Here is a 15,831-nt window from a genome sequence, read left to right as displayed (position 1 = left end):
TATGAAGTCTCTCCTGTCATAAAAAGTCAGGATTGTTTTTGAACCACTTGCCGACCGCCTAACGACTATTTACTGTGGCACTCAGCCACTTATAGTCAAAGTGACGTAGTACTACGTCGCTCGCCCACGGGCCTGTAGGGGGCGAGCGCACGCCGCCGCCAGCGCACTCCCGCTCGTTCCCTGGGGAGCCGGCCACTTGCGATCTCCCGCAGGAGAGGAAGAAAGACAGACGGCTGATGTAAACACAGCCGTCTGTCATTCTCACTAAAGTAATCACAGAGGCTATGTGATCCTGCTATGTAGGATAGTATGTCTCTATGATTACATCACAAGCCAGCCCCCCCCCCCCAAAGTTAGAATCACGCCCCTAGGGACATACTTAACTCCTTGATCACCAGTAAAGTTAACCCCTTCCCTGCCAGTGTCATTTTTACAGTAACAGTGCATATTTATATTTATAGATTACTGTAGTAATGTCACTGGTACTCCCAAAAGTGTCAAAAATGTCAGTCAGGATCTGTCCGCCGCGATGTCGCAGTCCCGCAAAAAAAATCGCAGATCGCCGCCATTACTATTTTAAAAAAAACAATGAAAATGACATAAATCTTTCCCGTAGTTAGTAAACGCAATAACTTTTGCGCAAACCAATCAAAATACTCTTATTGCGATTTTTTTTTTACCAAAAATATGTAGCAGAAAATTGGCCTTAAATGTTAAAAAAAATTAGATTTTTATTTTTTTTGTGGAATTTCATATAAAAAATTTTTTAAAAATTTATTTTTTCAAAATTGTCGCTCTTTTTTTGTTTATAGCGCAAAAAATAAAAATCGCACAGGTGATCAAATACCCCCAAAAGAAGGCTCTGTTTGTGGGAAAATAAGGACGTCAATTTAATTTGGGTACAGCATCACACGACCGCGCAATTGTCCGTTAAAGTCACGCAGTGCCGAAACGCAAAATAGGGCTTGGTCTTTGAGCAGCCAAATCCTCTGGGGCTTAAGTGGTTAAAAGTATTTGGATTTTACTGTCCACTTTCTAACCTGAGTAGCTTAGATATTTTCCTAATCCATTTAAATTTGACTTTCAGACAAGGGTCTGTATTAAAGTGGTTCTAAAGCCTAAACTTTTTTTTACCTTAATGCATTCTTTGCGTTAAGGTAAAAAATGTTTCGGCATCAGTATCTCCCCCACCCCAACCCCTCATTTTACTTACCCGTGCCCTTCATTCGATCCAGTGCTGTGCATGTCTGCAGCTCTTCTCTCCTCTCACTTTCAGGTCTCACTGACTTTGCTGGGGCACCAGGAATTGCTGCTGTCAATCAAAGCCAGTAACGAGGAATCGGGGGGTGGGGCTGAGTCCCGCTATCTGTGTCAATGGATGTAGCAGTGGGGTTAAGGAGCAAGCACACATAAGTGCCCCCATGGGAAGAGGCTTCCCATGGGGGCACTGGATAAAGAGGAGGAGTAAGGAACACCGACGGGGGACTTGAGAAGAGGAGGTTTGGGGCCACTTCCATTACACAAAGCAGGTAAGTATAGAGATGTTATTAAAAAAATAAATAAAAAATACCTCTACAACCGCTTTAATTATAAAAAGGTACACAAGGAGCAATGATGCAGATCTGAAATGTAGGGAAAAGTATTACTACATTCTAGCAGTAGCAAGATGTATAATAATGGTGTTGATGAGTTTCTCATAGGAGAGAATAGAATCTGCCCTGCAAATCCATTCCATTTGCCCAAAATGCTTAGGGACTGATGCAGTAATCTTTTTTTTTTTTTTTTTTTTTTCATAAAGCTTGCATTTTATGAGACTACATGTTCTCTTTGAATCGCTTATTTTTTTCCTATGTTAATTTGATATAAATCACCTTTCCTTTTAGCTGAAAACAGAAAAATATATTCAAAAGAAATATTTGCATAAGAAATAACTCGCACTGTATAAACTTTTGTTGTGCAAAAGATTTGCTTCGGGAAATGTGTAACTCTGAATAGTGGATTAGCCAAACAAAGCTTAACAAATATGTAAAAATAGGACAAAAATTATACAAAATGTCATAATGATCTGTCACGCATCAAGCAAGACCTTTATTCATTTATGCATACTTGAAAAGTTAGAGAGGAAAAAGCTATGGGAATAAATAGCTTATTCCTTAATTGATAAATATTCTTGAACTTTAGTCGGTTATAAATTCGATTTTTTGAACATCCTAATGTACGTCCTAATGGACACTGTCTTCCAACTTTACAGAACTAAGTGGCACAGGTTGAGTAAAATTGATGCCATCTGTAAGCAGGAAGAATAGCATTGAATAATTACTTTTTTTTGCCCTAAAACTATTTGATGAGTAAAACATGATACCTTTATGGTGCAAGAATAATGCACTATTAAATAAAAAAATTGTAACTTGGTAATCACATTGAAGAATATTGATCTTTGACTCTCTGCTATTTGCTCCACAAGCCTCTGTAACTCTTTTCTGCGTCATTAATAAGATATAACAATCTGGTACACGAAAGTCAGTAGTTGCTGCTGTAACATTCTTTTTGTTTTAAGTGCATTGCAGTATATATCTGCTCCATCTGTATGCAGCACAGGTGCACATTCAAGAACTGTGTGTACAGGTGCCTGCTGAATTTTACATGACAAGGGTCTCTGATACATATCTGACTGAGGACTAGCATAATAACGAAAAAAGGGAAAATATGTAGGACTTTAACAGTTGCCACCAATGATCCCAAGAAAAAAAGTATTTAATCATGCATTATTCTTGCACGGTAAAGGTATCATGTTTTACTCATCAAATAGTTTTAGGGCAAAAGAGTATTCAAAAAGATATAAAATCAAAATTTTTTATTATAACAACATAATAAAAAGTGTTAAAAACATTTTAAAAAGAAAATATATAGTAAAAATTATGCAACATCCCCCCATATGTGGATGGGTAAGCTATATGGTTATACAGAAAAACCTGTTACAATGCCCATAGGTACAGAGAACTTGTTCTTTGTAACACAGAGTCTGCGATGATCTCATATATCGGGGCCAAACAGGAGATCAGTGTGTCATTTACCAAGAGATCACTACGTGTTTCACTTATAGCTTCTACAGGGGATCCTATTGGTACTAGGAGATACAGCATAATTACTATATCATTTTTGATATTCAAAGTACAAGTATAAATTTACACATTAGTAATTCATCATGTTACATTCCTCAATGGACATTTTATAACTTCCAAAATAAGAGCAATGTTTACATACAGTATTTCACAAAAGTGAGTACACCCCTCACATTTTTGTAAATATTTCATTATAACTTTTATTGTGACAACACTGAAGAAAGTGAGTGTACAGCTTGTATAACAGTGAAAATGTGTTGTCCCTCAAAATACCTCAACACACAGCAATTAATGTCTAAACCACTGGCAACAAAAGTGAGTACACCCCTAAGTAAAAATGCCAAAATTTGGCTTAATTAGCCATTTTCTCTCCACAGTGTCATGTGACTTGATTGTGTTACAAGGTCTTAGCTGTGAATGGAGAGCAGGCGTGTTATATTTGGTGTTATCGTTCTCTCTCATACTGGTTACTGGAAATTCAACATGGTACCTCATGGGAAAGAACTCTCTGATAATCTGAAAAAAATAATTATTGCTCTACATAAAGATGGCCTAGGCTATAAAAACATTGCCAAGATCCTGAAACTGAGCTGCAGCACGGTGGCCAAGATCATACAGTGAATTAAATAATATAAATATGTGCTGCGCGAACCTGTGTAGCTTGTACTAATAATAAATTAATTTAAATAAATAATGAATTTGTAGTGAAAAATTTGTATCACTCTGTGTAGAAAAAAATATATATGTGTATATATCAACAGTTGTGCACTGTTTAAATCCAATGTAAACACAATTTTTCTACACAGAGTGATACAAATTTTTCACTACAAATGTATTATTTGTTTAAATTAATTTATTATTAATAATACAAGCTACAGCACATATTTATATTATTTCATTTGCAACACACTCACAACAAGGGAGTGATCAGTGCTAGCGGCATCCTAAAATTTACACCACCATAGATTGCTGGCAGTCCCATTTAAATTTACAAGACCATACAGTGCTTTAACAGGACAGATTGCACTCAGAACAGGCCTCACCATGGTCGATCAAAAAAGTTGAGTGCACATGCTCAGTGTCATATCCAGTTGTCTTTGGGAAATTGCTGCAGAGGTTGAAGGGGTGGGGCGGTCAGCCTGTCAGTGCTTAGACCATACGCCGCACACTGCATCAAATTGGTCTGCATTGCTGTCATCCCAGAAGGAATGCTCTTCTAAAGATGATGCACAAGAAAGCCCGCAAACAGTTTGCTGAAGACAAGCAAACTCAGGACATGGATTACTGGAACCATGTCCTGTGGTGTGATGAAACCAAGATAAACTTATTTGGCTTAGATGGTATCAAGCGTGATTGGCAGCAACCAGGTGAGTTGTACAAAGACAAGTGTGTCTTGCCTACAGTCAAGCATGGTAGTGGGAGTGTCCTGGTCTGGGGCTGCATGAATGTTGGCGGCACTGGGGAGCTACAGTTCATTGAGGGAACCATGAATGCCAACATGTACTGTAGCATACTGAAGCAGACCATGATCCCCTCCCTTCAGAGACTGGGCCGCAGGGCAGTATTCCAACATAACGACCCCAAACACATCTCCAAGTCGACCACTGCCTTGCTAAAGAAGCTGAGGGTAAAGGTGAAGGACAGGCCAAGCATGTCTCCAGACCTAAACCCTATTGAGCATCTGTGGGGCATCCTCAAACGTAAGATGGAGGAGCGCAAGGTCTCTAACGTCCAACCAGCTCTGTGATGTCGTCATGGAGGAGTGGAAGAGGACTCCAGTGACAACCTGTGAAGCTCTGGTGAACTCCATGCCCAAGAGGGTTAAGGCAGTGCTGGAAAATAATGGTGGCCACACAAAATATTGACACTTTGGGCCCAATTTGGACATTTTAACTTAGGGGTGTACTCACTTTTGTTACCAGCAGTTTAGACATTAATGGCTGTGTGTTGAGTTATTTTAAGAGGACAGCACAATTACACTGTTATACAAGCTGTATGCTCACTACTTTACATTGTAGCAAAGTGTCATTTCTTCAGTGTTGTCACATGAAAAGATATTATAAAATATTTACAAAAACGTGAGGGGTGTACTCACTTTTGTGAGATACTGTAAATAAATCATTGAGTACTCATTGGTACCTACCCAGGTCCAGAAAGGGAGCATGGAACATCTGAAGCAACAGCGTGGCAGAGAGAGATGTCACGTGCAAACAGCCCTGAAAGGAGTGTGCATTGGGCACAACACAGCCAAACAAGGAAGCCACGTCCTGGGACCAAATTAAACCAATAATTAAATATAATGTACTGTAGGTTTGGATCAATGTATATTAGTTGTTCTGGATGAGAGCATTTCTCTGTGACCCACAGAGAAATACAGCCTCTCACGCTTAACAGATAGGTGAACATACAATGTAAGATCAATCTCTGTACGCCATTTATATCTACTTTATAGTGGACTTACTTGAAGAAACAACAAGTGGATGAACTCCAAATTCAAAACTGAGGTGGAGTCATGCCTTCCTCAATGTCTCAAGGATCCCTTATGTAAATAATCTGCTGTAGACATAACACATCATAGACTAAGTATGTGTCACTGTATAATAAGGTGGCGATAGGAATAGTGTTGTAGTCCTAAACATGGTCCTGGGACTAACCTTATGTATAGAGCCTCTGCTCATGCTCGTGCTGATCCTTGCTGTAAAGAGCCCCTCCATAAAAGGGAATAGGTGACACATCCACTCGGACCATCTCTGTGCCTCCCCCATATATATATATATATATATGGGAAGGAGGAAATTGCTGCCATGGAATACCTCTCCTCCCCACGCCCGCCGCGCTACGTAACTTGCAGTGTGGTCGCGAGCGGGTACCTTTTGTAACATGTTACACCCATATTCAGAATGTAACATGTTACAAATGCACAGGCCCCCAATCCCCCATTCTGACAGCTAGTGGGGAATCTTCTCCACTCCCTGCTAGCTTTCACACTCAGCAGCAAACGCGGCCATGCGGGGCTCTGCTCGCTTTGTCACGTCATCCATTCACTGTGTTTTGTGAATAGCATAAGCATTAATAGCAGCTGTCGGCTTGTAGTTTTCTTTTTTTTTTTGTTTTCAATCTTATTTTATTAGAAAATACAAGTAAACACAAGGAAAAAAGGAAGACAAAAATTCTCTCCAGAACCATCTTACTTAATACGACGTAACATAATACCAAGTATTTAATGTTAATGTTAGAAACATAGATATCAAACATTTAATATCTATCAATATTATAGCTACACAGAGTACGTTATCTTATAAAACCTTAATATATTGTAGTAAGACCAACTCATATCATAATTATATAATCCCATAACTAAATACTCCTCTGAGTATATCACTTAATCCTGATTTACAAATATGTCAAAATGTCTTAGTTGGCTTAATGACATAATGTAAAACACTCTCAACCGAACAGGGGAAAAAAAAAATAAGAAAAAATAAAAAAAAAAAATATATATATATATATAATTATAAATACATAAGAATAAACAAAAAAAAGAAAAAAATATGCACAGAAAGTACGCACTCCGCTATGGTGATAGATCAGTGACCGATTTGACAAACTCGGCTGAATCCCAAAATTCAGCCCACACGGACCAAGTATTTGCAAAACTTTCCAAATCATCAAGTTCTTGCGCAAGTAAACGTTCCAAGGCTTTAATTTTATCCACCTCTGTCGCCCACTCCATCAGAGAGGGCACTTCTGATTGTCTCCATTATCTAGGGATCACATTTCTCATAGCAGCCAAAAAATGGCGTAGGATATCTAATTTAACTAACCTGAGAGGTCCCGGTATCAAGGATAACAGAGCTATCTCAGGGGAAGGAGTCATTGTGGTCTCTGTCAACCTGCAGTACAAAACAAAAGCATTTTACCATAACTTCAGGATTTGGGGGCAGTGCCACCATATATGTAGCATTGTGCCCCTATCTGAGGAACATCTCCAACATACCTCGGATGCTGTAGAATCGATATATTTGATAGTAGCCGGGCATCGATACCATCTTGTTAGTAGTTTAAACCCCTTTTCTTGAATCCCAATATCCACAGAAAATCCATGGATTAAAACAAAGCATTTGTGCCAGTCCAAAGGGAATAAAGCATGCCCTAGTTCCCGTTCCCACACCCTAGTGTAGGAAAGGAATTCTGGGATAAAAGCCTTAATCAGTAATCCATATAAAGAAGAGAATACATGCTTAGAGGGGTCTGTATGAAGAAGCATACCCTCAAGTTCCGATGGTTCCCCTCGGACATCAGCCAGGGAAGAAAAAGTACTTAGGTATGAAAGAACTTGTTGTCTCCACATCCATGCTGTCACCTTTTGAGAACATTTTTGAGTTGAGGGGTCATTCAATAATAATGTAGGATCTGCTTGTAATAATTGGGCCATGCGACGATGATCCTTCTTATTCCATGGGCCAAATCGTGTACTCTTAACAGCCGCCGGGAATTCTGTGGTCCCAAAGAATGGTGACATTGGTCCCCGAATCTTAGAGATTGAACTAGATTCCACCACATTGTCCCAAATCCGTAAGGTCTGACGTGTCATTCCAGCAAATAGAGATAAATCTCCTCGGTGAGTTGCTGGCACCCAGGGCATGGCTAGTAAGTCATAGGGGTTGATATATTGCTCCAATTGAACCCATAGCTTAGATGATAAGCCATTGAACCAATCTACTATTCGTGTCAACACTGCCGCTTTGTAATAAAGAGAAGGGTCAGGTGCTGCAGCACCTCCCTTATCTTTTGGAAGGGACAAGGTCTCATATCGTAATCTAGGTCGGCTTGAGTTCCATATAAACCGAGAAAACAATTGACGAAGTTTAATGAAATATACAGATGGAATAGAAATGGGGATCGTCCGAAACGGGTATAAAAAGCGTGGAAGAACATCCATCTTCAAAACGTTTATCCTTCCAAACCAGGAAAGTCTTTTATTAGAATAGGACAACAGATCTGTTTGAGTTTTACAAAATAAGGGCTCAAAATTTGCTGCAAAAAGCTCAGATGCCTTAGTGGGGAGGATAATCCCTAGATAACGAACCAAAGTAGAATTTGTCCTAAATGGGAAGGAAGACGAAAGCTGCTGTAGACTTGTAGTTTTCAATGAACACCCACGGCCCTGTGGAGCATCGTGGTAGTTCATTCTCTCTACCTGTCAGATTGTATCTGCTTGCCCGTACGGGATGTACAGGGATGCAGATACATTGGCAGATGTGGAGGAGACCTGCATGACACCAGTGATCTACTGATGGCTGGTGCAATGCTTTACAGGCTGCAAAAAAATAAAAAATAAATGCACATTTTTTCACCTGCAAAAAAATATGCATTTATTATTTTTTTTAAAAAGTAATCCTTATGCTTTAAATCTTAACAGAATGACATTTAGCTTGCTAAAGTGCTGTATCATAAATAAATACCTTGGGAAAAAAATGTTGTCATGCCATCCTTTGTTACATTTCAGTGGTCCTGATCCCCTGCAGCCTCTTTGCATCACCTCTCTGTATACATTCAAGCTCTCCAGTGATAGCTTTATCACATTTTTCAAGGCAAGTTTCCCAAAAGTAGACCATGCCTGCATAATCTGTGAAACGTCTGCTTGTAGTCTCCATTGTATGCCTAGGTGCGGGGATAACAATGCAGGAGCACAAGTGGGAGACAGGAACAGAGAGTTGTCACCCTATAATGGAAAGTGCCTAAACAATGACCTTCATCGTAGGTTTGCCAGGTATTAGTTTTTTAAAAAAAGATTTTCAAATATTGAATATGACCTACATGAGATTTTGGTAATTTGGCTTACAATTACTTTAGGCTAATTGTCATTAAGGGGAAGTCCACCTTAACACTAAAATCGCTACATCTACAGGCATCCATGATCTAAGACTAACTTATCTAGCCCTTTAAAGAGAAAATCGCTATACATACCTTTTCTGAAGCTGCTCTGGTCCGGTCCCATGCTGAGCTGTCAGTGGTGGCTTCACTGAGAAGGCGGGTGTAGAAGTAGCAGCCAAAAACGGAAACCCTATAGTAACTCTATAGGTGACGTTACTTCCCATTCATTTTAGAGCCGTTGTCGGCTGTCTCCTCTGCAGAGCTTCTGCCGCTGAAGACTGGACCGGATCAGCTTCAAAAATGTGTGTATACTGATTTCTTCTGTACAGGGCTAGATAGGTGAGTCTTAGATGATGGATGCCTGTAGATGTAGCGCTTTTAGTGATAGGGTGGACTTCCCCTTTAAAATGTTAGTCTACCTCTTTCAACCCACATTGTGATGCTTTTACTGTGAAGTTCCTACATTGATTTCCCACTAACATTCCCGACCTTTCACTGGTGGGTTATCACTAAACTTATCCAGTGGTACCAGTGCTCAACGTAAGGAGAACTTAGTGGTGGAAATTAGCATAATACCATTTGACCTATACAGCAGGTCTGAAGGACTAAGCATGAGCTCAAACACCAGATGTCCAATATCTTTCCACCCAAAATGCTAGTTTTTTTTTCTAAGATTAAAAAAACACAATTTCAGAATTCCTTAGAATTTAATGCAGAAGCTAGGGGGTGCAATGAACCATGGCCACTGTAGGTTGCAAATGTATGAGCATGTCTTTTAAATGTAACATCCCCACATTCAGGGACAGATTCCTGAACTTTGCATAATCCAAAACAATTTCAGCCAAGGGTTTACAGGAGGGCTACTGTAATATATATATATATATATATATATATATATATATATATATATATATATATATATAAATATAAATAACAAGTAGTTTGAATGTAAAACTTTTGTTGCCAGCGGTTTAGACATTATTGGCTGTGTGTTGAGTTATTTTGAGGGGCAAATTTACACTGTATATTGTAGCAAAGTAATTTCTTCAGTGTTGTCACATGAAACGATAGAATAAAATATTTACAAAAATGTGAGGGGTGTACTCACTTTTGTGAGATACTGTATTTACTATTATTTTACAGGCTTTATATTGCACCAACAGTTTGCATAGTGCTTTACAAAATAGAGACAGTACAGTCATAAGACAAGAGGTACTTAAGAGCTTACAATGCACCTCATTATTACCTACACACAGAGTGGAGTGCTGTTCCTACTTCATCTTTGGCACAATATGGTTTATTGTTTTGACCTGAGAGTGAAGTTATATGTTATATCATAATTTAACTGTTAAATGTTTTTTTAGAATGTAGTGCAGGAATTGTCTAGAAATGTACAAATGTTGCCAGTACAGCATTAATGGTAAAGTTCATATACATTTATGCACTAGCATACAGTGCATGACCTACAATTTAAAACCTTGCAGGGTCACTTTACCAGGGTGCAAGCCTCAGCACATATATATATATAACATATAAACATAATAAAAATGTATCACAATGGCCAACAAAATGCAAATACTTCCCCAAATACTAAGCATATTCCGATCCCTCCATATCCCAGTTAAACAATCGTATATAAAAACTCTCACATATCAACTATGAAGCTTCATATGGAAAGGGAAAAAAGCTTGTGGCTCCAACGCATCCCTAAAACATAGACATGTGGGGGGCATGGGAATGATGAACCTACAAGACTACCTTACGGCAGTCTACCTGGACCACCTGAAACATTGGTTCAACCTTTCAGCAGAACCACTATGGTTAGATATAGAAAAGGAAATTAAAAAAAACTCCAATCTATGTTCTTTGCTTTATGCTGATACATGGAGAGCATCTAACTTAGCCGCATGTTTACCTACCACCAGAGCGTCCATTCTTGCATGGAGGGTAATAGTAAACTCCCCTTATTTACCTTCTACTCACCCTATGACTAACACTTCGCTCGCAACTTTAGAACACCTCATCCCTGACATTACATTGAACAACTTGGAGAAATTTGGTATTTACTCCTTGGAAGACCTCCTTGAGAGGAATCAGCCAATCCCTCCTGAAACCCTGATCGACAAATATAATCTCCCATGTACCACCTTCTTCACCCTATACCGCATTTTCCACTTTTTAATTTCATCTCCACTACCATCTATCAATATCCCAAAATAGGGCAACTTTTCTGCAATCCTACACAACCCACCAAGGGAACATCCCTTATATACAACATTTTGCAAGAAAAAAAAATGAAATTCTGTAAATCACAGCCAATGCTCCAATGGGAATTAGACCTCCAAACCTCCTTTACTGATTACCAATGGACCCAAGCTATTCGGTACTCACACTCCATAACACACTGTGTTAACCATTGGGAAATTACCTTAAAATATCCCTCAGGTGGTATCTCACCCCATACAGACTAGCAAAAATGTTTACCACAAGCTCATCACTTTGCTTGCGCGGATGTGGTGCCATGGGTAACATCATGCACATCCTATGGTCTTGTAAAAACATCCATAGTCTTTGGTGTAAAATTTTTCAAATAACATCAGAAATAACTGGCATCTTAACTCCCAACAACCTTGCACTAGTCCTATTAAATCTGGGTATTTGACAAATTCCCGGTTATGTACCGTGGCATAGTGGCTAACATTTTACATTCCACCAAATTTACCATTACCAGGCACTGTAAACAAGACCTATTCCCTAACCCATCCGAGGGGATCAATGTGACCCACCAACACTTCCTATGGGAAAATCTATAGCCATACAGCACAAAACCTTCCATTCCTTTGACCTTATATGGAAACCTTGGTCCCTTTGGTACCCATCACGAGAATCCAAAACTCCAACCCATACCTGTCTACAAACTCTGTTGCTCAGTCCATGCCTGTGCCCCACTCAAACACCACTCACTGTTATAGATTTATTAGTGCCTTGTTCTATTTGCATATCTAATATTAGAACAGTTGTATTTCCTTTGAATATTCCCTCTTCTTTCATACTTCTGGAACTTGTACTATGTGATCAATCTATATATTACTGTTATTATCACCCTGCCCTTATCTATCTTATTACCTTTGTTTGAGTTAATATCAAGGAGGCTGAGTCAGCATCCGAGTTATGACTAACTTTATATACTATGTGTTAATTTCTAAAATCCAATAAACATATAAAAAAAAATGTACTGTATCTCAAAATAGTATTGAATGTAATTGTGATATAATTTCCTACTTGTTTTGACAGTATATATGTATATAAAGCCCGGATGAAAGATTAAGCCACAATAGAAAGGAAAATTTGCACATACAATGAAACACTAATGATGGAGAACCAGATGTCAGTCCTGGTTGTCATTTAAGTACATATAGGCTTGCATGAGCAGCATATAGCAAAGACACAATAAATTTTCATTCCTGAGCAATCAAGGCACATGAATGGGTATTTGCTTAGGCAAGTGAACTGTGTGCACTAGTCACAGCACTGTAAGCTAGCAACCAGTTGACTAAATGCCTGGATGCAGAGTCAAAGGCCCGCTAAAAAATTCAGAAAGCATATGATTATTTTCCTTCATGTACTAGCTGTATTTTATTGTGTCAAGTTTGTTCCTTTTTTTTATTAAATTGTGTACCTTGGATCTAAGGGTCAAGTAAAAGGCTTTTCCTGGGTTTCTTTAACATCTTAATGTTAAAATCTTGTAAAAATAATTAGAGGAAATGAAAAAGAGGCCCAGTCCTTTGAATTATATTATACTCTTTTATTGAAAATAGAGAACACTGGTATAAGGCAAATTGGTTACTAAAGTGAATAAGCAATCTAAATCCTTATTGTATAGCTTTTGCAGACTCTTGTGGCAAACAGGCAATGGTTCTGCAATATGGTAACCCAGGGAAATGAAAAGGAATTATTGTCCTTTTCTTTATATATTTCTCAGTATTATGTTGCTTTTTTTTTTTTTTTTTCAGCCTTTATGTTCTTTTGAACTTAAATCTCTTTCCACTTTTTCTTTTAAAAATTGCTGTTCAAATAAAAAAAAAAAAAAATGTAGCTTGTAAAACACAGTTCACACATATAAAACAACACCCACGACACTCAAGGGTGTATTTATAAAATAAAAGTGTCTAGTGAAACTGCATATACATTTGTTCTCTGCAATTTAGCCAGCTTTTGTGAAAATGGGGCAAATCAGATGTTCGGGCATTTACTGTTCTTGTCAAATGTTCTCAACTTTTGTTTTAGACTCAACATCAATAGCAAGAATTTTCACAATACGCACCCCTTACCATGAATCGCTCAATTGCAGCCAATTCTCAACAGATGAATAAATTAGGAAATAACACAGAAAGCAGCTATTCAATAGCTATCACTTCTCAACACTAATTTTAACGGTATTATTTCCTTTCTTCCAATTAAAATATAAATAAAAATAAAACATTACCTAAGTCTGCTGATTTACCACTTAAATCAAAGTTTGTCACTCACAATGTGAAACCACATTTATGTATTGTACCAATAGCATAGAAGATCACATGCAAATCCATGCACATTTAGAAAAAAAAACAAAAAAAAAAACGTTAGAATATCATCAAAAAGTTAATTTATTTCCGTAATTCAAATCAAAAAGTCATGCTCATTTATTTTATATTGATGCATTACACACAGAGTGAAATATTTCAAGTAATTCTTTTTTTTTAATTTTAATGATTACGGCTAGTGAAAACCCAAAGATTAGTATCTCAGATAATTAGAATGTTACATAAGACAAATAAGAAAATGATTTTTATTACAGAAATGTTGGCTTGCTGAAAAGTATGTCCATGTACAGTATAGTATGCACTCAATACTTGGTCGAGGCTCCTTTTGCATGAATTACTGTATCAATGCGGCGTGGCATGGAGGCGATCAGCCTGTGGCACTGCTGAGGTGTTTTGGAAGCCCAGGTTGCTTTGATAGCGGCTTTCAGCTCATCTGCATTGTTGGGTCTGGTGTCTCTTAGCTTCCCTATAGATTTTCTATGGGGTTTAAGTCTGGTGAGTTTGCTAGCCAATCAAGCACTGTGATACTATGATCATTAACTGTGGAAACTTCACACTGGGCCTCATACAAAGTGGATTCTGTGCCTCTTCACCTTTCCTCCTCTGGGATCTTAATTTCTGAATGAAATGCAACATTTTTCAAAGTCTGTGATGATTTAGGGAGCCAGGTCATCTGCTGGTGTAGGTGCACTGTGTTTTATCAAGTCCAAAGTCAGCACAGCCCTCTACCAGGAAATTCTAGGGTACATCATGCTTCCCTCTGCTGACCAGTTTTATGGAGATGCTGATTTCATTTTCCAGCAGGACTTGGCACCTGCCCACACTGACAAAAGTACCAATACCTGGTTTAGTGATCATGGTATTACTGTGCTTTATTGGCAAGCAAACTCGCCTGACCTAAACCCCATAGAGAATTTAAGAGAGACACTAGATCCAACAATGCTGATGAGCAGAAAGCCAATAATAGAGCAACCTGGGCTTCCATAACACCTCAGCAGTACCACAGGCTGATCGCCTCCATGCCACGCCCCACTGATGCAGTAATTCATGCAAAAAGAGCCCGACTAAGTATTTAGTACATACTATACTGTACATGGACATATGTTTCAGTAAGCCAACATTTCTGTATTAAGAATTCTTTTTTTTTTTTAATTGGTCTTATGTAATATTCACATTTTCTGAGATACTGGATTTTGGGTTTTCACTAGCTGTAAGCCATAATCATCAAAATTAAAAGAAATAAATGTTTGAAAAAAAATCACTCTGTGTGTAATGAATCTAATTAAAATATCTGATTCTGACTTTTTTAATTTAAATACTATATTAACTAAATAAATAATATAAATAATAATATAATAAATTAACTTTTACATGATATTCTAATTTATGAGATGCACCTGTGTGTATGTTTATATATATATATATATATATATATAATTTTTTTTTTTTTTTTAATAAACAGGATTTTCTTGCACTGTTCCTATTCTCTAGAAAGAGCTACCACAAAATGTTCTACATTCCAAATAATTACTGAAAAAAGTATTGGCACATCAGGCTTTTATATTCCCTTAAGAGTATTGTTGCAGAAGCCATGAATGGAAAAGGTGAACATCCAAGTTGGCCTTCACAGTGATAACACACTGTGATAACATGATCAGAAGCAACCTTGGTCTATGGGCATTACTATGTCATTCCCACTTTTGGGTTGCTGACAGAACAGTATAAGACTGGCGGTGGGTAGGGGACTAGGGACTTGCATTATAACTGTAACTGTCTGAAGGCGCAGTTCTGTTTTAAGTGGGATTTCCGATGAGGGGGTACTTGCATGTGGAAAATAGCCTTCTACCAGGATAACTAATTTTACCTGAAAACCGGATCATTCAAAAGTGAATGTCCTATTTGAAGTGGTAACCATTAGGTTTAGGAATCCACAAGCAGGACCTACTGCTTGATTTGTTTTCCACTCCCACAGCAGGGATTGCTGTCATGCTTGATTAGGAACCTGTCAGGAAAAAAAAATATTCAAAGCTACCATTTCTGGTGCAAGCTTTGGCACTGTCTTTCTTATCCTTAATAAACAAGCTGGCAACACCTATTTTACAGATAAGTAGTTATTTGTATGTAAATAAGCAGGGAATATAACAAAGTATACTACTTTCTATGAGACACTCTAATGGTTTTCCCATTAGTTGCTATTCACACATGCAGGAAATAAAATGCAGATTACAGATGTAGCCTGGTTGCACGTC

General features: G+C 38.1%; 1 protein-coding gene across 2 annotated transcripts in view; it reads left to right on the top strand.

Annotated features, from left to right (window-relative positions):
* METTL25 (methyltransferase like 25) overlaps positions 1 to 15,831 on the top strand; it is a 370,840-nt gene that overhangs the window by 207,047 nt on the left and 147,962 nt on the right. The gene's annotated exons all lie outside the window — the stretch shown is intronic.

The sequence above is a fragment of the Pelophylax lessonae genome, assembly GCF_965119305.1.
Source record: "Pelophylax lessonae genome assembly, chromosome: 4".
NCBI classification, from domain to species: domain Eukaryota; kingdom Metazoa; phylum Chordata; class Amphibia; order Anura; family Ranidae; genus Pelophylax; species Pelophylax lessonae.
Note: the sequence above shows the minus strand (reverse complement) of the source record. Positions and strands in the feature narration are given on the sequence as shown.